Source organism: Macaca nemestrina, chromosome 2 (genome assembly GCF_043159975.1).
Source record: "Macaca nemestrina isolate mMacNem1 chromosome 2, mMacNem.hap1, whole genome shotgun sequence".
NCBI classification, from domain to species: domain Eukaryota; kingdom Metazoa; phylum Chordata; class Mammalia; order Primates; family Cercopithecidae; genus Macaca; species Macaca nemestrina.
The window spans coordinates 1,174,822-1,197,352 of record NC_092126.1 but is presented as its reverse complement, the minus strand read 5'-3'; the positions used below and the strand labels follow the sequence as shown (position 1 = coordinate 1,197,352).

Genomic DNA, 22,531 nt, shown 5'->3' with positions numbered 1-22,531 from the left:
CCGCCTCGGCCTCCCAAAGTGCTGGGATTATAGGCATGAGCTACAGAAGCCAGCCTGATGTCTGTGTGTGTTTTTGTTTGTTTTTGTTTTGTTTTGTTTTGTGTTTTGAGATGGAGTTTCACTCTTGTTGCCCAGGCTGGAGTGCAATGGCGCGATCTCGGTTCACTGCAACCTCCGCCTCCTGGGTTCAAGCGATTCTCCTGCCTCAGCCTCCCGAGTATCTGGGATTACAGGAACCAGCCACCACGTCTGGCTAGTTTTTTGTATTTTTAATAGAAATGGGGTTTCACCATGTTGGCAAGGCTGGTCTCGAACTCCTAACCTCAGGTGATCCTCCCGTCTTGGCCTCCCAAAGGGCTGGGATTACAGGTGTGAGCCACCACGCCCGGCGGATGTCTGCTTTCATAGCTCTGCAAGCGAGCCAGGCTCCTGGGCGTGGAAACAGCGTGTGCCTGAGTGAAGGAGGACAGGCTGGCGGGGCGACCGAGTCGGCCCAGGGAACCACTAGACGGGCCAAGGCTGGGGGCGGGGGAGGAAGTGGGAGAAGCTGGAGACAGGAAGCAGAGGGGTTTTTCTCCTGCTCCTCGCTGGGTGGGCCATGCACATCTGTGTCCAGGCTGTCCAGAGAGCGAAGGCCTGTGATGGATTCTCTTAAAAAGTGATAAAAGTACCGCAGAGGAAATATAATAGCTCTAACCGTTTCTTCATGATAGGGGCTTTCTTCCCTCAGGTATATTTTATAGGATATTTTCCTCAAAGATTAGCCTTTTCCTTATTTGTTTTGTGTAGAGGGTGTTCCTAAAAGTGGGCCTAGGTTTTCCACGTCGTTTTTCGGTGTGTGTAAATTTTTAAAAACAGGGTTTGCTCATTTCTTTAAATATTTGTGTGCTATTTCATGTTTGTGAAGCAGTCACTAAGTATGACTGCCTGGAAATTTAAATGTATGCTTGTTAAGAAATGATGGTTGGGTGCTGTGGCTCAGGCCTGTAATCCCAGCACTTTGGGAGGTTGAGGCAGGTGGATCACCTGAGGTTGGGAGTTCAAGACCAGCCTGGCCAACATGGTGAAACACTGTCTCTACCAAAAATACAAAAATTAGCCAGGGATGGTGGTGGGCACCTGTAATCCCAGCTACTTGGGAGGCTGAGGCAGAAGAATCACTTGAACCCAGGAAGCAGAGGTTGCAGTGAGCTGAGATCGCTCTACTGTATTCCAGCCTGGGGGGCAGGGTGAGACCCCCGTCTCAAAAAAAAAAAAAAAAAAAGAAAAAAAAGAAAAATGAAATGAGTAGTAACAACAAAAATCCCTAATGCCTCCAACTTTGATGGTTTAGAAAGATCTTTTAAAGTTTTTATTGGCTGGGCATGGTGGCTCATGACTATAGTCTGAGGTGGGAGGCTGGGGTGGGAGGATCGCTTGAGCCTGTGAGGTTGAGGCTGCAGTGAGCTGAGATCATGCCATTGTACTCCAGCCTGGGTGACAGAGTGAGAGCCAGTCTCAGAAAAAACCAAAAAACAACTGAAGAAAAATGTTAACAGTGAGTTTGTTTATCATGTGATAATTATTTGAATATGCAGGCACTGTTGATAGCAAGGGCGGAGAAGAAAACAGAGTAAAATTCCTTCCTGATGGAGTCCACATTCCAGCTGGGGAGAGGTAAGAAGCCAACATGACCAAATACATAAGAACGCGTTTAGAATGGCAGGTTGTGATGAAATGCTGAGGAGGAAAAACAAAACAGGAGTGAGGAGTGTGAAAGTCAGCCAAGGAGACGGGATTGGCTAAGCCTGGGAGTCCTCCCGAGACGACAACTTCAAATATGCATAAAAGTAGAGAGAACAACGAAACGAATACCCATATATCCATGATCTAGTATCAACAAATACTGCCAATTTGATTTTATCTGATTTTCCCTAATCTTTATTTATTTATTTATTTGTGTGCTGGAGTTTTTTTTTTTTTTTGAGACGGAGTCTGGCTCTGTCGCCCAGGCTGGAGTGCAGTGGCCGGATCTCAGCTCACTGCAAGCTCCGCCTCCCGGGTTCACACCATTCTCCTGCCTCAGCCTCCCGAGTAGCTGGGACTACAGGCGCCCGCCACCTCGCCCGGCTAGTTTTTTTGTATTTTTTAGTAGAGACGGGGTTTCACCGTGTTAGCCAGGATGGTCTCGATCTCCTGACCTCGTGATCCACCCGTTTCAGCCTCCCAAAGTGCTGGGATTACAGGCTTGAGCCACCGCGCCCGGCCAAGTGTGCTGGAGTTTTTAAAAGCAAATCCAAGACATCACATGAATTTTCCTGTAAATACTCCAGTAAGCGTGTAAACTGATAAGGGATTTTGAAAACATGCATCGACCCTGCTATTACACCCCCAAGAAAACGAACAAAAATTACTCAGCATCCTCCAACGACCAGTCCATATCTTCACTTCCCAATAGAGTCAAATTATCTTTTCGCAGTGGGTTTTGAAAGGGGGATGATGACACCAGGCACAGCGGCTCATGCCAGCGGGTCGCTTCAGCCCGGGAGATCGAGGCTGCGGTGAGCCACGCTCACACCACTCCAGCTTGGGGGACGGAGCAAGACCCTGTCTCAAAAACAGGCGGACAAACAGGATAATAAAGGTTAATTTTAAGTGGTGGCATATATTTTATGACTTTTTGTCTATTTTTCAGATTTTCTACCATAAACATGTATTGCTTTTATAACTTTTTCAAAATGTAATCTTGAAAAAGAAAAAGATAGACTGGAGGAAAAGCTTGCAGCAAATATGACAAAAGACAAGGTTCACAAATAGCTAATAAGACTGATAAGCAGGCCAGGTACGGTAGCTCAGACCTGTCATCCCAGCGCTTTGGGAGGCTGAAGTGGGAGGATCACTTGAGCTCAGGAGTTTGAGGCCAGATTGGGCAACATAATGAGACCTTGTCTCTACTGAACTTTTTTTTTTTTTTTTTTTTTTTTTGAGACGGAGTCTTGCTCTGTCGCCCAGGCTGGAGTGCAGTGGCGCGATCTGGGCTCACTGCAAGCTCCACCTCCCGGGTTCACTGCCATTCTCCTGCCTCAGCCTCCCGAGTAGCTGGGACTACAGGCGCCGCCACCTCGCCCGGTTAATTTTTTGTGTTTTTAGTAGAGACGGGATTTCACCGTTTTAGCCAGATGGTCTCGATCTCCTGACCTCGTGATCCACCCACCTCGGCCTCCCAAAGTGCTGGGATTACAGATGTGAGCCACCGTGCCCAGCTAAACTTTTTTTTTTTTTTGAGATGGAGTCTCGCTCTGTCACCAGGCTGGAGTGTAGTGGTGTGATCTCGGCTCACTGCAACCTCTGCCTCCTGGGTTCAAGCAACTCTCCTGCCTCAGCCTCCCAAGTAGCTGGGACTACAGGCATGTGCCACCATGCTCAGCTAATTTTTGTATTTTTAGTAGAAATGGGGTTTCACCATGTTGACCAGGATGGTCTCGATCTCCTTACCTTGTGATCTGCCCGCCTCAGCCTCCCAAAGTACTAGGATTACAGGCGTGAGCCACCACGTCTGGCCACTTTTTTTTTTTTTTTTTTTTTTTTAAGCTAGGCCTGGTGACACAGGCTTGTAGTCCTAGTTACCCAGGAGGCTAAGGTAGGGGGATTACTTGAGCCTGAGAGATCAAGGCTGCAGTGAGCTGAGATCGCACCATAGCACTCCATCCTGGGCAACATAGCCAGACCCTGTCTCAAATAAAAACAAAAACAAAAACTGATAATCAGCAAAAAATATGAACTAAATTTTATTCGAGAGGAAGTTCAACAGTGAATAACACCACACTGCCACACTGCACCAGATGAAACTGACAAGATGCAATCATATTAACAGCACAAAAGTCCACGCCGAGCTGGTTGGAGGGTGCTCACATGCTGCTAGACAAGTGTAAGTTATTCCACTCTTGGGAGCAATCTAGCTATAAGGAATTTTGGGCTGGGTGAGTGGCTCATGCTCACAATCCCAGCACTTTGGGAGGCTAAGACAAGTGCATCGCTTGAGGCCAGGAGTTCGAGACCAGCCTGGCCAACATGGTGAAACCTTTTATCTGGTAAAAATACAAAAATTAGCTGGGTGTGGTGGCACATGCCTGTAGTCGCAGCTGCTCAGGAGGCTGAAGCACGAGAATTGCTTGAACCCAGGAGGTGGAGGTTGCAGTGAGCCGAGATCACCACACTGCACTCCAGCCTGGGCAATACAGTGAGACTCTGACTCAAAATAAAATAAAATAAAATAAAATAAAATAAAATAAAATAAAATAAAATAAAACTATGTACACATATGTTGTTCTTCAACAGCAAAAAGAAGAAAATATCCAACAAGAGAATAATGAAGAAATAACTGATGGCACATTGGGTTGGTGGCATATCAGGCTGCCATTAAAAATTCTCCTTATGGGCCAGGCGTGGTGACTCACGCCTGTCATCCCAGCACTTTGGGAGGCTGAGGCAGGTGTATCACCTGAGGTCAGGAGTTTGAGACCAGCCCGGCCAACATGGCGAAACCCTGTCTCTACTAAAAATACAAAAATTAGACGGGCGTGGTGGTGCACACCTGTAGTCCCAGCTACTGGGAGGCTGAGGCAAGAGAATCACTTGAACCTGAGGCGGAGGTTGCAGTGAGCCAAGATCGCACCACTGCACTCCAGCCTGGGTGACAAGAGCAAAACTCTGTCCCAAAGGGGGAAAGAAAAAATTCTACTTATGAAGACTACAGGATTGTGAATGAACATTTATGATAAAAATATTACACGAGCAAAAAATAAATAATGACTGTGACTACAGCAAAATAAAGTATGTACAGGCCTGGACAAACTGGAAAAACTAGACAGGAAAAAAACAACTTTGTTGGGCTAGAATGCTGAGATCATAGGTGACTTGTTTTTCCTTTAAAGTTTGTTTTAATGCCTTTATATTGTTTATCCAATAATTCTTTTGAAGAAGTCAGGATGTGGGAGAAGGCTTGGAGTAAGGTGGAAAATGTACCAGCCTCGTCTCCTCCTCCCTGGAAGTCTGTGCCTCCTGCTTGGGGCTGTCGCCGCCCCACACCCTGGGAGATGGGAAGGGAGCCCTCGAGGTCAACTCCATTTCCATGCGCCACTGGCAGGCCCTGGTGCCTGGGGCGCTGCAGAAACAGATGTGCTGGCTGCTCCCTTTTTCTCAGCCCACCTCCCTGCTGAGTTCTTTACATATTTTATCTCGATTTAATCCTCACAGAGCTCAGTGAGGTAGGTGCCCAGTGAGAGTCGGGCAAGTTACCCAACTCTCGAAGCTGAAGAGCTGGGTGAGGTGCCCGAGGCCACACACAGCCACGTTCAAGGCTCTGCCCTTCACCTCTGGTTCCTGCCGCTGTGCTGAGCTCGCCAGGGAGCTGTGCCGCCCGGCTGGCAGTGCCATGGGGCAAGTTCTTCAGCCTCTCCCGTCTCCTGTGTGCTCTTAGGTGATACGTCGAGGGGCCCTGGGAGGAATCTGCCTCCCTGGACTTGGACTCTGAGCCCCTCATGGGTCTGAACAGTGCAGAGGATGGTGGGACCATCCCCTCCCCGGTCTCGCTGTCCAGCCATGCATTCAGCGCACGTCTGCGAGCTCTGTCTACATACCAGGCGCTGTGTGACCTCTGAGATCTGCGGACTGAGACACAGTCCCCTCAGACAAAGGGAGGGACACACATCAACAGAGAAGTATCACGAAATATCCTTTTTTTTTTTTTTTTTGAGACAGAGTCTCACTGTTACCCAGGTTGGGGTGCGGTGGTGTGATCACAGCTCACTGCAGCCTCAACCTCCTGGGTTCAGGGGATCCTCCCACCTCAGCCTCAGGAGTAGCAGGGAGTACACTGCACACTACCTTACCCAGCTAATTTTTTTTTTTTGACGGAGTCTCGTTCTTGTCCCCTAGGCTGGAGGGCAGCGGCGTGATCTCAGCTCACTGCAACCTCCAACTCCCAGGTTTAAGTGATTCTCCTGCCTCAGCCTCCTGAGTAGCTGGGATTACAGGCGTGCGCCACCACACCCAACTAATTTTTGTATTTTTAGTAGAGACGGGTTTTCACCATGTTGGCCAGGCTGGTCTCAAACTCCTGACTTCAGGTGATCTACCCACCTTGGCCTCACAAAGTGCTGGGATTACAGGCACGAGCCATTGTACCCGGCCTAATTTTTGTATCTTTTGTAGAGACAAAGTTTCTCCACGTTGCCCGGGCTTGTTTGGAACTCCTGGGCTCGAGTGATCCTCCCACCTCAGCCTCCCAAAGTGCTAGGATTACAGGTGTGGGCCACCACGCTCAGCAAATGAAATTCTTTATTCCAATGTCACCTGCTCAGAGAGGATGAGCTGGGCCAGGTACGTAGAGGCCACTCACTGTCCTATCTCCCCGGTGTTTCGCACACATTTTTCACCGTTTGAAATTCTCCTCGTTGTGAGTAAGTTCCATGAGGACGGGGACCTCGTCTTGCTCGGCTCTGTTTCCCGGGGCTTAGTGCTGCCTAAGTGCTTCCCGCTTCCTGGGTTGTTGGGATGAAGCTGAGCAGAGTAGGGCTGCACAGGACTGTTCCACAAGAAGAAGAAGGCGGAGAAGTCTCCCCTGGGACAGTCTGGGAAAGGGAAGAAAATATACTTCTTTTTTTTTTTTTTTTTGAGACGGAGTCTCGCTGTGTCACCCAGGCTGGAGTGCCGTGGCGTGATCTCGGCTCACTGCAAGCCCCGCCCCCCAGGTTCGAGGGATTCTCCTGCCTCAGCCTCCTGAGTAGCTGGGATTACAGGTGTGTGCCATGACGCCCAGCCAATTTTTGTATTTTTAGTAGAGACGGGGTTTCACCGTGTTAGCCAGGATGGTCTTGATCTCCTGACCTCAGGATCCACCCGCCTCGGCCTCCCAAAGTGCTGGGATTACAGGCTTGAGCCACCGCGCCCAGCCAAGAAAATATACTTCTATTGACAGGAGGCCACGAAAACACTCAAGACACTTCATCCCAGAAGAGCAGTGACCAGGGCAGTTGGGACACAGTCAGAGAATCTGGAGTGAGAGATCCTGGCCGCAGCCCTGACCCCACAGGGAAACCAGAACCAGACGATCCACGCTGGAGGGGCCTCCGAGCTCATTCCAGCCGACTCTTCACAGCTTCAGTGTCTGGAATTTGCAGGGAAGTGACAGTGAGTGGCTCCGGGTTCTGGGGTTCCCCAGTCATAGACATACTTGGCCGGGCGCGGTGGCTCACGCCTCTAATCCCAGCACTTTGGGAGGCTGAGGCAGGAGGGTCACTTGAGCCCAGAAGTTTGAGACCAGCCTGGGCAACACAATGAGACCCTGACTATAAAAACATTTAAAAATGGCCGGACCTGGTGGCTCACGCCTGTAATCCCAGCACTTTGGGAGGCCAAGGCAGGTGGATCACCTGAGGTCAGGAGTTTGAGACCAGCCTGGCCAATATGGTAAAACCCCGTCTCTACTAAAAATATAAAATTAGCTGGGCGTAGGGGCGCCTGTAATCCCAGCTACTCCAGAGGCTGAGGCAGGAGAATCCATGAACCCAGGAGGTGGGGGTTGCAGTGAGCCGAGGTCGGCGCCATTGCCCTCCAGCCTGGGCGACAAGAGCAAAAGTCCGTCTCAATAAATAAATAAATAATGAAAAGAAAAATAAATAAATAAATAGATAAAAATGGGCCAGGCACAGTGGCTCATGCCTGTAATCCCAGCACTCTGGGAGGCTGAGGTGGGTGGATCTCTTAAGCCCAGGAGTTCGAGACCAGCCTTGGCAACATAGTGAGACCTTGTCTCTAAAAAAAATAAAGTAAAATAATTTTAAAGAGATCAGCCACTCTACCCCAGGCCTCTAAGCACGTGCCAGTCCTCCCAGGCACTGCAGCATGTGTCCGTCTTGAGGATAGAGAGGTGGCAGAGCCTCCTCACTGAAGACTCCTTTAAAAAAAAAAAAATTATAGAGACATGGTCTGGGCCAGGCACGGTGGCTCACGCCTGTAATCCCAGCACTTTGGGAGGCCAAGGCAGGCAGATCACTTGAGGTCAAGAGTTCAAGACCAGTCTGGCCAACATGGAGACACCCCGTCTCTACTAAAAATACAAAAATCAGCCAGTTGTGGTGGCGGGTGCCTATACTCCCAGCTACTCGGGAGGCTGAGGCACGAGAATTGCTTGATCCTGGCAGGTGGAGGTTGCAGTGAGCTGAGATCGTGCCACTGCACTCAAGCCTGGGTAATAAAGAGAGACTCCATTAAAAAGAGAGAGAGACACACACACACACACACTCACACACACACACAGTCTACTGTGTTGTCCTGGCTGGTCTCCAACTCCTGGCCTCAGGCAATCCTCTCATCTCAGCTTTCCAAAGGGCTGGGATCACAGGCGTGAGCCACCACGCCCGGCCAGTGACTCCTTTTTTATCAGTCCCCATTCAGGGAGTTCTTCTTTATACCGGGTTACATTTTCTGACACTATAATTATAAATATAATAATTTCATTGCTTTCCTCTCATTACAGAGCACTTGAGAGATATGAAAAATATATACTTGGAAGACATATGAATTGTAAGGAAGGAAAAAATATTACCAATAAGCCCCCACCCTGGAAATATAACTTGCTTGTGTTTTAGCATATTTTTTTCTGTGCTTTTCTCTCCGCACTTCAAGTCATATATGTAGGTGCCATTGGCATCGCCTGTTTCCTCCCTGTGAGGATCTGATCTCTGCATTTACCATCAAGAATGCAGCTTCCCAGGAGGTTCATCTGTTGGGTCCAGCTCCTTGCTCCCCAGGCAGGGATTCGGCCCCGCCAGACACCGCTGACTGGAGCAGCCGCCCTGCAGAGAGAGACACATGTATCTTCTCCCCAGTGTGCGCTGTCCCGAAACCCTCAGGAAGAAGAGCTGCTTGTCGGCGGAGCACAGAAAGAGTTGATCCCGGGGAAGGGTGCTCGGAGGGGCAAGACAGAAAGCTGGGGTTGAAACTCGGAGCCGGCCATGATGGCTCACACCTGGAATCCCAGCACTTTGGGAGGCCAAGGTGGGAGGATCTCTCGAGCGCAAGAGTTGGAGACCAGCCTAGGCAACATGGCAAGACCCTGTCTCTATAAAAGAAAAAAAAAAAGAAACTCTGAAAGCCCCTGTAATCATGGTTTTTGTGGATCAACACAATCAAGACAGCATCTGGGACAAAGGGAACGGCAACGCCTCCACCACATCTTACGCTAGACACAGCTGGCCCTGTGTCACTTTCATCCAGCAGGGCCTGTTCATGTCCAGAGTAATCTACACAACCCCTCAGGGTCTCCCTCACTTAAAGCTCCAACGGGACAATCATGACTTTGCTTGGCTTTGTAGCTGGTGACTTATACTGAAACCTAGACGGTTCCGCCTGGATGCCCCTCACGAAGCTTGACTTGTTGCTGATTCTCTGATGTGAGAGCAGGTGGTTCCCATCTCCTGGCTGGGACGCCGGGTGTTTCTGTGGCTCAGCTTGTGAGACGCTGGAGAGCATCAATCTCTGTCCTCATCCAGTTGGCTGAAGATATCAGGTCAATCAGCATGGCCCACAACCACTCCCTCATCCACGGAGCTGGCCCGAGGCCAGGGCCCACCTGCCTCAGCTTCCACATTTCTCCCAAGGCTACATTCCAGGAAGCCTCCACCCGGCCCAGCCAGCCATTCACCTTGCCTCTGGCTTATCAGCATAATCCCCAGGACCAGGATGTTCCCACGGCCGCCTGCATGAGCATTCCGTGGAAACTCAAGAACTTTTACAAGTCGTTCCTTCATTCAAAGCCCCACACGGGCTTCCTGTTCCGCTCAAACCAAGTCCTTATAGTGGCCATGCTCTCCAGTGCCGCTCGGCTCCCGGCTGTTCCTCCAATATGTCAAGCACGCTTCTGCCTCAGGGACTTTGCATGGCTGCCCCTCTACGTGGAATGCTCCCACCTCGAGTATCCATTTCGCTACATCTCTCCTTCAAGTTTTTGTTCAAACCTCATCTTCTCAGTGAAACCCACCTTGTCCCCCATATATATATATATATTTGGAGATAGAGTCTCACTCTTGTCGCCCAGGCTGGAGTGCAGTGGCGTGATATTGGCTCACTGTAACCTCCACCTCCGGGGTTCAAGCGATTCTCCTGCCTCAGCCTCCTGAGTAGCTGGGATTACAGGTGCCCGCCACAACACCCAATGAATTTTTTGTAGTTTTAGTAGAGATGGGGTTTCACTATGTTGACCAGGCTGGTCTCAAACTCCTGACCTCAGGCGATCCGCCCGCCTCGGCCTCCCAAAGTGCTGGGACCACAGGCGTGAGCCGCCGCGCCCGGCTGTCTCCCATATTTACCACTGCAGTCTGCATTCCCACCAGCACCTCTGATCCCCTTACCCTGTCATCCTCTTTTATTTTTAATAGCTCTTATTACCTTCTAACACATGACATAATTAACTCATATATTGTGGTTATTCCTGTCAACCCCCAGCCTGCCACAGCCAGAATGCAGGCTCCGCGAGGCAGGGATTCCTGTCTCTTCTGTTCACTGATAGAGCTGCAGTGTCTAGAATGTGCCGCACACGAAGCAGGGGTACGATCATGAGTGAATGAATCGTAAATGAATGGAAGGTATTTAGAATCCAATCTGCTTGTAGGGGGAAATTCCTAATGGGAAAGAATAATGGGAATTTTACTGAGGACCAGAGGCAGACGTTGGAGGGGTCATGTCTGCCTCAGTCAGGGATCCCGGTTTATTTTGGAATCTCCAGCTCATTCTTTCACTCTGCCCAGGCTGGAAGGGAGAGGAAGTGGGCTCCCTGTGTGCACGGGACATCAGGACATCTACCGGCGACACGAGGCCTTCCTGGAGGCTTCTACGACGGAAACAGGCGGAGATGCCTCGACTTGCCTTAGCCCCATCTTGTATCAATGAGTTTTGACTTTCAGAGAACTTCTGGGACAGTCGCAGGGAGTGAGGAGCCAGTCCGGGTGACCGAGGGCCTGCAGAAATACTCCTCGAGACGGTCTTCTTCCTGGGCTCAGCTGGGATGACGTGAACGATGGCCCAAAGCAGCAGGGGTGTGGTGGAAAGAGTTCAATAGCCAGAGGATCTTCAGCTTCCACCTCTGCCACTTACGAGCTCGGCGACAGGTTTGGAAGCCGCTCTGTGGTAGGCAGAATCACGGTCCCCGGGGTGTCCGTGCCCTAATTCCCAGAACTTGTGACTGTGTTACACCACACAGCAAAGTGGACTTTGCAAATGTGAGCGAGGTTATATCCTTGGTTATCCCAGTGGACCCAGGTCTAATCACGGGAGCCCTCAAAAGTGGAAAACTCGCTCTGGATAAAGGCAGAAGACACATGAGACACAAAGGAGGCCAGAGAGCTTGGAGGCATGAGCAGGAGCCACCACTGCTGGCTTCGAAGATGAAGGAACGGAGCCACAAGCCAAGGGCCGCAGGTGGCCTCTAGAAGCTGAGAAAGGCCTGCAGGTGGCAGCCAGCAGGAAACAAGCCCTTCGTCCCAAACCACATGCAACTGAATTTCGCCAGTAGCCTGCACAGGACTGGAGGCAGATCAGCCTGGCCTGTACCTTGATTTTGGTTTTGTAAAGCAGTGAGCCAGGCTGTGCCTGGACCTCCCAATCACAGATCTGTGACCTAATACATTTGTGGGGTTTTTGTTTTGTTTTGTGTTTTTGAGATGGAGTTTTGCTCTTGTTGCCCAGGCTGGAGTGCAGTGGTGCGATCTCAGCTCACTGCAACCTCCGCCTCCCGGGTTCAAGCGATTTTCCTGCCTCAGCCTCCTGAGTAACTGCACGACAGGTGCGCACCACCACACCCGGCTAATTTTTGTATTTTTAGTAAAGAAGGGGTTTTTTCAGGTTGGCCAGGCTGGTCTTGAACTCCTGACCTCAAATGATCCACCAGACTCGGCCTCCCAAAGTGCTGGGACTACAGGCATGAGCCACTGTGCCCACCCCATTTGTGTGGTTTTAAGATGCTCGATTTGTGTTAAGTTGTTACAGCAACAACAGAAAATAGATCTCCCTGAGCCTTGATTTTCTCAGATCTCTCTGAGCCTTGGTTTTCTCGGATCTCCCTGAGCCTTGGTTTTCTCAGCGGTGACATGGAGATGATGATTATGGCATCCATCTTGCCGACTGGCAGCAACTAAATGAAATAAGCAGGAAGGGGCTTTGTAAACTGTTCTCTACAACACAAGGCTGTAAATGTTCTATAATTGAGCAATCTGCTCCTTATCAGGGCTCATCTCTCAGCCTGGAGAGAGGCAAAAAAAGAGGAAAATTCAGCCAACCACTCAGTTCAGATCAGGATTCCAGGTACATTCAAGAAGAGCAATGGAGCTGGTGTGGGTGCTGGTGTGATGCTGGTGTGATGCTGGTGTGGTGCTGGTGTGATGCTGGTGTGGTGCTGGTGTGATGCTGGTGTGGGAGCTGGTGTGGGAGCTGTTGTGAGTGCTGGTGTGAGTGCTGGTGTGGGAGCTGGTGTGGTTGCTGGTGTGATGCTGGTGTGGGAGCTGGTGTGGGAGCTGGTGTGGGAGCTGGTGTGAGTGCTGGTGTGGGTGCTGGTGTGATGCTGGTGTGATGCTGGTGTGGTGCTGGTGTGATGCTGGTGTGGGAGCTGGTGTGGGAGCTGGTGTGATGCTGGTGTGGGAGCTGGTGTGATGCTGGTGTGATGCTGGTGTGATACTGGTGTGGTGCTGGTGTGGGAGCTGGTGTGGGAGCTGGTGTGAGTGCTGGTGTGAGTGCTGGTGTGGGAGCTGGTGTGGTTGCTGGTGTGATGCTGGTGTGGGAGCTGGTGTGGAGCTGGTGTGGGAGCTAGTGTGGGAGCTGGTGTGATGCTGGTGTGGGAGCTGGTGTGATGCTGGTGTGATGCTGGTGTGATGCTGGTGTGGTGCTGGTGTGGGAGCTGGTGTGATGCTGGTGTGGGAGCTAGTGTAGGAGCTGGTGTGATGCTGGTGTGGGAGCTGGTGTGGGAGCTGGTGTGATGCTGGTGTGGGAGCTGGTGTGATGCTGGTGTGATGCTGGTGTGATGCTGGTGTGGTGCTGGTGTGGGAGCTGGTGTGATGCTGGTGTGGATGCTGGTGTGGGAGCTGGTGTGGGTGCTGGTGTGGGAGCTGGTGTGGTTGCTGGTGTGATGCTGGTGTGGGAGCTGGTGTGGAGCTGGTGTGGGAGCTAGTGTGGAGCTGGTGTGGGAGCTGGTGTGGGAGCTGGTGTGGGAGCTGGTGTGATGCTGGTGTGGGAGCTGGTGTGGGAGCTGGTGTGATGCTGGTGTGGGAGCTGGTGTGGGAGCTGGTGTGGGTGCTGGTGTGGGAGCTGGTGTGGGAGCTGGTATGATGCTGGTGTGGGAGCTGTTGTGGTGCTGGTGTGGAGCTGGTGTGATGCTGGTGTGGGAGCTGTTGTGGTGCTGGTGTGGAGCTGGTGTGATGCTGGTGTGGGAGCTGTTGTGGTGCTGGTGTGGAGCTGGTGTGGGAGCTGGTGTGGTGCTGGTGTGGGAGCTGGTGTGATGCTGGTGTGATGATGGTGTGGGAGCTGGTGTGGTGGGAGCTGGTGTGGATGCTGGTGTGGGAGCTGGTGTGGGAGCTGGTGTGGGAGCTGGTGTGGGAGCTGGTGTGGTCGTGGGCACCTGTTGCCCCAGCTCTTCAAGAGGCTGAGTGGGAGGATCTCTTGAGCCCAGAGTTCAACGCCAGCCAGGGTAACATAGTGAGATCCTCTCTCAAAGAGAAAAAAGAATCGCGGGCGCTTGGGCCGCCATCCTAGATGGGGGGAGTAAGAGGAGAACGGCTGTGAGGCAGGGAGGGTTTTCTGCTGCTTTCCTTGGGCCCGGAAAAGGGTCGGCTCCCGGGCTTTGGGGCGCATGCCCTGAGGCGTGTGCTCCGACGCGGGGGCTGCTCGGGGTCTGTTCCCCGGGCTGGGGACGCCGAACGTGACCGCCTCCCCTGCCTCACCCGCGCCGAGGACAGGACTAGTGTGAAGAATTGTTTAAGCTGCATCAGTGGAGCACATACAGGGAGCCTGGAAGACGATCAGCCGTGGTTTTGGATTCAAAGATGCCGTGTTTGATGGCTCCAGCTGCATCTCTCCTGCCATAGCTCAGCAGTTCGGGATCACGCCGGGCATCAAATGATGGCAAACGCACAGATCCTTCTAAGGCAAGCAACACTACCTGTGTTTTCTTGCCAAACGAGGAAAGAACAGTGGTCCATGTGCGAATGGAATGAGCTTGCACGACTGCCTTACGAAAGCCCTCGAGGTGAGGGGCCTGCAACCAGAGCGCTGTGCAGTGTTCAGACTTCTCCACCAACACCAAGGTCAAAAAGCAGCTTAGATTGGAATACTGATGCTGCCTCTTTGATTGGAGAAGAACTTCAAGTAGATTTCCTGGATCGTGTTCCGCTGACAACACACAGCTGTGCTCGGACGACGTTCCTGAAGCCACCTTCTGTGACATCTGTCAGAAATTCCTGCTCGATGGATTTCGGTGTCAGACTTGTGGCTACAGATTTCATGAGCACTGTAGCACCAAAGTACCTACCATGTGTGTGGACTGGAGTAATATCGGACAACTCCTATTGCTTCCAAATTCCACTCTTGGTGATAGTGGAGTCCCAGCGCTACCTTCTTTGACTATGCGTCGTATGCGAGCGTCTGTTTCCAGGATGCCTGTTAGTTCTCAGCACAGGTATTCTACACCTCATGCCTTCACCTTTAACACCTCCAGCCCCTCATCTGAAGGTTCCCTCTCCCAGAGGCCGAGGTTGACGTCCACACTAATGTCCACATGGGTTGACGTCCACACCTAACGTCCACATGGGTCGACGTCCACACCTAACGTCCACATGGTCAGCACCACCCTGCCTGTGGACAGCAGGATGATTGAGGATGCAATTCGAAGTCACAGCGAGTCAGCCTCACCTTCAGCCCTGTCCAGTAGCCCCAACAATCTGAGCCCAACAGGCTGGTCACAGCCGGAAACACCCGTGCCAGCACAGAGAGAGCGGGCACCAGTATCCGGGACCCAGGCGAAAAACAAAATTAGGCCTCGTGGACAGAGAGACTCAAGCTCTTACTGGGAAACAGAAGGCAGTGAAGTGATGCTGTCCACTCGGACTGGGTCAGGCTCTTTTGGAACTGTTTATAAGGGCACATGCACGGAGACGTTGCAGTAAAGATCCTAAAGGTTGTCAACCCAACCCCAGAGCAATTCCAGGCCTTCAGGAATGAGGTGGCTGTTCCGCGCAAAACACGGCGTGTGAACATTCTGCTTTTCATGGGGTACGTGACAAAGGACAACCTGGCAATTGTGACCCAGTGGTGCGAGGGCAGCAGCCTCTACAAACACCTGCGTGTCCAGGAGACCAAGTTTCAGATGTTCCAGCTAATGGACACTGCCCGGCAGACGGCTCAGGGAATGGACTATTTGCATGCAAAGAACATCATCCACAGAGACGTGAAATCCAACAATACATTTCCCCACGAAGGCCTAACGGTGAAAACTGGAGATTTTGGTTTGGCAACAGTAAAGTCACGCTGGGGTGGTTCTCAGCAGGTCGAACAACCTGCTGCTCTGTCCTGTGGATGGTCCCGGGGTGACCCGAACGCAGGATAACAACCCATTCGGTTTCCAGTCGGATGTCCACTCCTATGGCATCGTGTCGTATGAGCTGATGACGGGGGAGCTTCCTCACTCTCACACCAACAACCGAGATCAGATCATCTTCGTGGTGGGCCGAGGGATGCCTCCCCAGATCTTAGTAAGCTACGTAAGAACTGCCCCAAAGCGATGAAGAGGCTGGTCACTGACTGTGTGAAGAAAGTAAAGGAAGAGAGGCCTCTTTTCCCCAGATCCTGTCTTCCATTGAGCTGCTCCAACACTCTCTACTGAAGATCAGCCGGAGCGCTTCCGAGCCGCCCTTGCATCGGGCAGCCCACACCGAGGATGTCGATGCTGCACGCTGAGCACGTCCCCGGGCTGCCCACACCGAGGATGTCGATGCTGCACGCTGAGCACGTCCCCGGGCAGCCCACACCGAGGATGTCGATGCTGCACGCTGACCACGTCCCCGGGCAGCCCACACCGAGGATGTCGATGCTGCACGCTGAGCACGTCCCCGGGCAGCCCACACCGAGGATGTCGATGCTGCACGCTGAGCACGTCCCCGGGCTGCCCACACCGAGGATGTCGATGCTGCACGCTGAGCACGTCCCCGGGCAGCCCACACCGAGGATGTCGATGCTGCACGCTGACCACGTCCCCGGGCAGCCCACACCGAGGATGTCGATGCTGCACGCTGACCACGTCCCCGAGGCTGCCCACACCGAGGATGTCGATGCTGCACGCTGAGCACGTCCCCGGGCAGCCCACACCGAGGATGTCGATGCCTCATGCTGAGCACGTCCCCGAGGCTGCCTGTCTTCTGGTTGACTTTGCACCTGCCCTCAGGCTGCCAGGGGAGGAAGAGAAGCCAGCAGGCACCACTTTTCTGCTCCCTTTCTCCGGAGGCAGAACACATGTTTTCAGAGAAGCTGCTGCTAAGGACCTTCTAGACTGCTCACAGGGCCTCAACTTCATGGCGCCTTCTTTTCTATTCCTTTGGGCCCTGGGAGAAGGAAGCCATTTGCAGTGCTGGTGCGTCCTGCTCCTTCCCCACGTCCCCCGTGCTCAAGGCCCAGCCTTCTCTAGATGCGCAAGTGGATGTTGATGGTGGTACAAAACGCAGGGGCCCAGCCCAGCCGTTGGCTCCATGAGTATTTCGAGGAAGTAAGGTAGCGGGCAGCCCAGCCCTGATGTGGAGACACATGGGATTTTGGAAATCAGCTTCTGGAGGAATGCATGTCACAGGCGAGACTTTCTTCAGAGAGTCGTGCAGCGCCAGACGTTTTGCACATAAGGCACCAAACAGCCCAGGACTGCCGAGGCTCTGGCCGCCCGAAGGAGCCTGCTTTGGTACTATGGGACTTTTCTTAGGGGACGCGTCCTCCTTTCACAGCTTCTGAGGTGTCCAGTGCATTGGGATGGTTTTCCAGGCGAGGCCCCCAGCCAGTCCCCGTCTCGGCCCTCTCAGGGAGCAGTCTTCCGTCAGCCAGTCCCCGTCTCGGCCCTCTCAGGGAGCAGTCTTCCGTCAGCCAGTCCCCGTCTCGGCCCTCTCAGGGAGCAGTCTTCCGTCAGCCAGTCCCCGTCTCGGCCCTCTCAGGGAGCAGTCTTCCGTCATGCTGAACGTTGTCTTCCAGGAGCTGCTCCTATGGGGCGGGGCCGCAGGGCCAGCCTTGTTTCTCTAGTCACATCTTGTGTATACAAGGAAGCCAGGAATACAAGTTTTCTTGATGATTTGGGTTTTAATTTTGTTTTTATTGCACCTGACAAAATACAGTTATCTGATGGTCCCTCAATTTTATGTTATTTTAATAAAATAAATTTAGGTGGAAAAAAAAGAAAGAAAGAAGTGAAGGGCCTGACTCCTGGAGGCTAGTCCAAAGTGCGTCTCCGTCTTCCAGGACTGTGGCCACAAAGCCCGTCTCCGTCTTCCAGGACTGTGGCCACAAAGCCTCGGGGAAGGAAAGGCTGGGTCAGAGGGGTGAGGAGCTTCCCTCTGGCTGATCTTCAGGCTTAGTCCTGAAAACCCACATGTCAAGCTGCTGCCCCAGGTGAGGCGAGGCAAGGCCAGGCCTGGGAGGTGAGGACACAGAGCCTCATCATGGACGCTTCTTACAGCCCTTCCCTCCTCTTCTTGCTTTGGTTCAGTTCAGCAAGCCTGGCCCTGCTACGCGTGACGGTGATACAGAAGCCAAGAGGGCTGCAGAGGACAGGGAGAACAGGCAGTCAGGCCTGACCCACAGCGCTAATTACAGGCAGTCAGGCCTGACCCACTGCGCTAATTACAGGCAGTCAGTCACCTGCATCCCTTGGCTTGTTGCTCCCGTCTTCATTTTCAAAGCCAGCAATGCTGCGGGCGTGGGGCTCACGCCTGCAATCCCAGCACTTTGGGAAGCTGAGGTTGGGGAATCGCTGGAGTCCAGGAGTTTGAGACCAGCCTGGGCAAGATAGCAAGACCCCATCTCCATTTAAAATAAAAATTAACCAGCATCTTGGAACATGTCTGTAGTCCCAGCTACTCAGGAGGCTGAGGCTGGAGGATCACTTGAGTCTGGGAGATGGAGGCCGCAGGGAGCCGTGGTCATACCACTGCACTGCAGCCTGGGCAGCCGAGCAAATGTGAGCCCCTGTTCTCCTCCACCAGGGCACTGTGGAGGGCCCCCCCTGCTGCTGTCTCATCACTTAGGATCCCCTCAGATCCCCCAGGCACCTGAGGGTTGTCTGTGCCCCAAGCACCCCACTTTGGCACCCTTTTCCTCCCTCCCTGCCTGCTCTGTCCTGGTTGGGGCCGGGTGGGGAAGAGGCTGGCCACTGAATCCACTTGGAGCACGGAGGGGACAGTCCCCCGAGCCAAAAGCACAGAGCAGGGGCCAGGGTCTCTCTGTTGCTGAGCCTCCTGCCCTGGAGAGAACAGCCTCAAGAATGGGAACCACATCCTTCTACAGCAGGGGGGCCAGTGAGCCCTCCCCTCAGCTCCTTCCCAGCTCCCGTGAGAGGCCCATGGCCGCAGGTGGTTGAGAAGGAAAGTGGTCAGGGTGCCATTACCTGTCCCCTCTGCCCTACATGGACAGCCCCACCCTCACTTTGGGAAGCACCTCACAGACCCTCTCCCCCAAAACACACACACCAGCCAAGTTGAAAGGGCCTTTTGAGGCAATCTAACCCGAATTCCTTGTTATGCACTTGGAGAAACTGAGGCCCAGGCAGAGGGATCCTTTCATCACACAGACAGTTGCTCTGATGGCAGTGATGAGGCCTCAGACCTTTTTCTCTCTGAAACTCACCTACTACGCAACCAGCAAGCTGCACCAAAAAGGAAGGCCGAGTCCCAAACCAGCCCCTACCCCACCCGTCCTCTGTATCAGCCTGCAGCTTTTAGATTCTAGACAGGGGCCGGGCCATCCTGTTTACTCTTGGCCAGAGGGACTTATCGCAGAGGTAACCACATTCTCCCATGATTAAATAAAAACAGCCCCACTTCCAGATATTCACTCATTTATTTATTATTTATACCACACCTACTTCCAAAAAAGCATTTGAGGCGGCTCACAACAAAAGCTACACATACAGCAGGACTGTCAAAGTGAGTCCACGTCCACACCGCCAGAAGCTTTCATGACTGCAGACTGTGGGAGGAATTTTGTTTTCCAAGGACAAAGATGTCTTTGGCTTCAAGCACTTGAGAGTCAGGTTTTGAGTGTGGACATTTTAAGGTGCCTGGTCAGGTCAAGAAGTGAAAATTGGAGCATCTGGGCCGGAAGTGGAGACTCACACCTGTCATCCCAGCAGTTTGGGAGGCTGAGGCGGGCCGATCACGAGGTCAGGAGTTCAAGACCAGCCTGGCCAACATGGTGAAACCCCGACTCTAGTAAAAATACAAAAATTAGCCCAGCGTGGTGGCGGGCGCCTGTAGTTCCAGCTACTCGGGAGGCTGAGGCAGGAGAATCACTTGAACCTGGGAGGCGGAGGTTGTGGTGAGCCGAGACCATGCCACTGCACTCCAGCCTGGGCAACAGAGTGAGACTCCATTTGAAAAAAAAGAAAAAAAGAAAGAAAGAAAATTGGCACCTCTAATAAAGTGCAGAGATAGGCCAGGTGCAGCAGCTCACACCATAATCCCAGCACTTTGAGAGGCTGGGTGCAGAGGCTCACACCATAATCCCAGCACTTTGAGAGGCCAAGGAGGGAGAATCACTTGAGCCCAAGAGTTTGAGAGGAGCCTGGGCAAGAAAATGAGACCCCACCTCTACAAAAACATTGAAAGATTTTAAAAATAAATAATTAGCTGGGTGTGGTTTGCTCACACCTGTGGTCCTAGCTACTCTGGAGGCTGAGGTAGGAGGAACGCTTGAGCCCAGGAGGTTGAGGCTGCAGTGAGCTGTGATCACACCCCTGCACTCCAGCCTGGGTAAAAGAGTGAGACCCCATCTCAAAATAAAAACAAAAATAAAATAAATACAATACAATACAATAAATAGGCTGGGCACAGTGGCTTACGCCTGTAATCCCAGCACTTTGGGAGGCCAAGGCGGGTGGATCACCTGGAGGTCAGGAGTTCGAGACCAGCCTGACCAACATGAAGAAACCCCATATCTACTAATAATACAAAAAATCAGCCGGCGGCGGTGGCTCACGCCTGTAATCCCAGCACTTTGGGAAGCCAAGGCAGGTGAATCACCTGAGGTTGGGAGTTCGAGACCAGCCTGACCAACATGGGGAAACTCCATCTGTACTAAAAATACAAAAAAATTAGCTGGGCATGGTGGTGCATGCCTGTGATCCCAGCTACTCGGGAGGCTGAGGCAGGAGAATCGCTTGAACCTGGGAGGCGGAGGTTGTGGCGAGCCAAGATCGCGCCATTGCACTCCAGCCTGGGCAACAAGAGTGAAATTCCGTCTCAAAAATAAATAAATAAATAAATAAATAAATAAATAAATAAATAGATTGATTTAAAACAATAAAGTGCAGGGATAGATGCCAAAGGTAGGAAAAGAGGCTAAGAGCAGGTACAGGAGTCCACACTCAGAAAGTCATTCCTCATCTATTTAAGCAGCTTCGTGGAGAACCCGTTATGCCAAGCTCCCTATACAGATTGATAAGACATAATCCCTCTCCCTATACAGATCGATAAGACATAATCCCTCTCCCTATACAGATTGATAAGACATAATCCCTCTCCCTATACAGATTGATAAGACATAATCCCTCTCCCTATACAGATCGATAAGACATAATCCCTCTCCCTATACAGATTGATAAGACATAATCCCTCTCCCTATACAGATCGATAAGACATAATCCCTCTCCCTATACAGATCAATAAGACATAATCCCTTCTCCCTATAGGGACCACTGCACTCCAGCCTGGGTGACCAGAGTGAGACTCTGCCTCGACAACAACAACAACAACAACAACAAAAGCACTAGCACGTAAAATTTGACTCGGGTAATCACAGCACTTCTCAGACTGTGGCTGCGCAAGACTCGCCTGGAGGATCTTGTTCAAACGCAGATTCTGATTCACTGGGTGCAAGGTGGGGCCTGAAATTCTGCGTTTCTAGCAAATTCTTAGCTTATGCCAATGCTGTTGGTCCGTGGACCTCAGCTGAGCCGAATCAACTACCCAAAGTTCATTTCTCTTATTTCTTGACCACAGAAGCCTGAATGTACCTAGCCACAGGGGATGATCCATGACTGGCCGAAATTAATCCTGCAATCCTCTTCCCCTTGTCAATCGTTAGTCCTGGATGGTGGGGCCCATGACTTGGCCAATTCATCGTATATAAGGAAATCCCTGCTGGGTGCTTCACGGTAAGGATTTTCCAGAACCGGCTGGCAGGTCTACACAGTGCTATCTGGTTGTTAGAAACGCAAAAACCTGAGACGACATCTCCAAAGGCCAATCTTCGGTTCCCAGTAGTGAAGTTACCCTCAAGACTCACTGGGGGGCCGGGCGCGGTGGCTCAAGCCTGTAATCCCAGCACTTTGGGAGGCCGAGGCGGGCGGATCACAAGGTCAGGAGATCGAGACCACAGTGAAACCCCGTCTCTACTAAAAATACAAAAAATTAGCCGGGCGTGGTAGCGGGCGCCTGTAGTCCCAGCTACTCAGGAGGCTGAGGCAGGAGAATGGCTGGAACCCGGGAGGCGGAGCTTGCAGTGAGCCGAGATCGCGCCACTGCACTTCAGCCTGGGCGACAGAGCGAGACTCCGTCTCAAAAAAAAAAAAAAAAAAAGACTCACTGGGGAAGCTGCAACTCTCAGGGCCTCCGGAACAATGGCTGGGAATATTTAGCATTCCAGCCGCTCTCATCTGACTTGGTGGCTGGTGGCCTTTCATTTGTTTTGTGAGAACAGTTTAGCCTTCTAGGAAGGGCTCTCATATAAACGATACACTAAATCCCTTCCCAAAGAGAGCTCAGCCTGTGCCCAGGAACGAACAAAGACGGTTTCGAGGTTAGAAGCAAGATGAGTCAGCTGGGTCTGATCTTACTCACTGTCGTAATTTTCTGTTATGCTTTTTGCAAAGGTGGTTTCACAAGGAGGGTCTTGAAGGATGAGTCAGAGTTTACTGGTCAAGCAAAGGAGGACAGGCACCCGAAGCAGTGGGCCGGCTCACAGGGAAGCCCGGGGCAAGAAGGAAACTGCAGTTAGAGGCTGGGGGCCGAGGAGGCCGCTGGGGAGGTCCGCAGAACACGGGGGGTTTGCCAGCCTGGTAAGGAGTGTGGACTCAGTGGGGGGCAGCAGGGAGACGGCGAGGGAATCTAGCAAGGGGTAGAAGTCGTAACTGGAAGAAGTCAAGCAGGTTATGAAATATCAAGGTGCTTGGGCCACAGGAGGAAAGGTGAGTGCCGGGAACAAGTTGAAGGGACCCAGAACCACCGAGAGGAAGCCCGAATCTCTGTCAACACTTGTTCGT

At 52.1% G+C, this 22,531-nt stretch overlaps 1 long non-coding RNA gene and 1 pseudogene across 1 annotated transcript; both read left to right on the top strand.

Moving 5' to 3' along the window:
* Nucleotides 1-1,615: 1,615 nt before the first annotated feature.
* LOC105470764 (uncharacterized) lies at nt 1,616-10,874 on the top strand. Its single transcript, XR_011619290.1, has 3 exons — nt 1,616-1,656; nt 6,959-7,170; nt 10,788-10,874. It is a non-coding gene; the product is annotated as an uncharacterized lncRNA (long non-coding RNA).
* Nucleotides 10,875-14,390: 3,516 nt separating this feature from the next.
* On the top strand, nt 14,391-16,071 carry LOC105470980 (RAF proto-oncogene serine/threonine-protein kinase pseudogene; annotated as a pseudogene).
* The last annotated feature ends 6,460 nt before the right edge of the window (nt 16,072-22,531 follow it).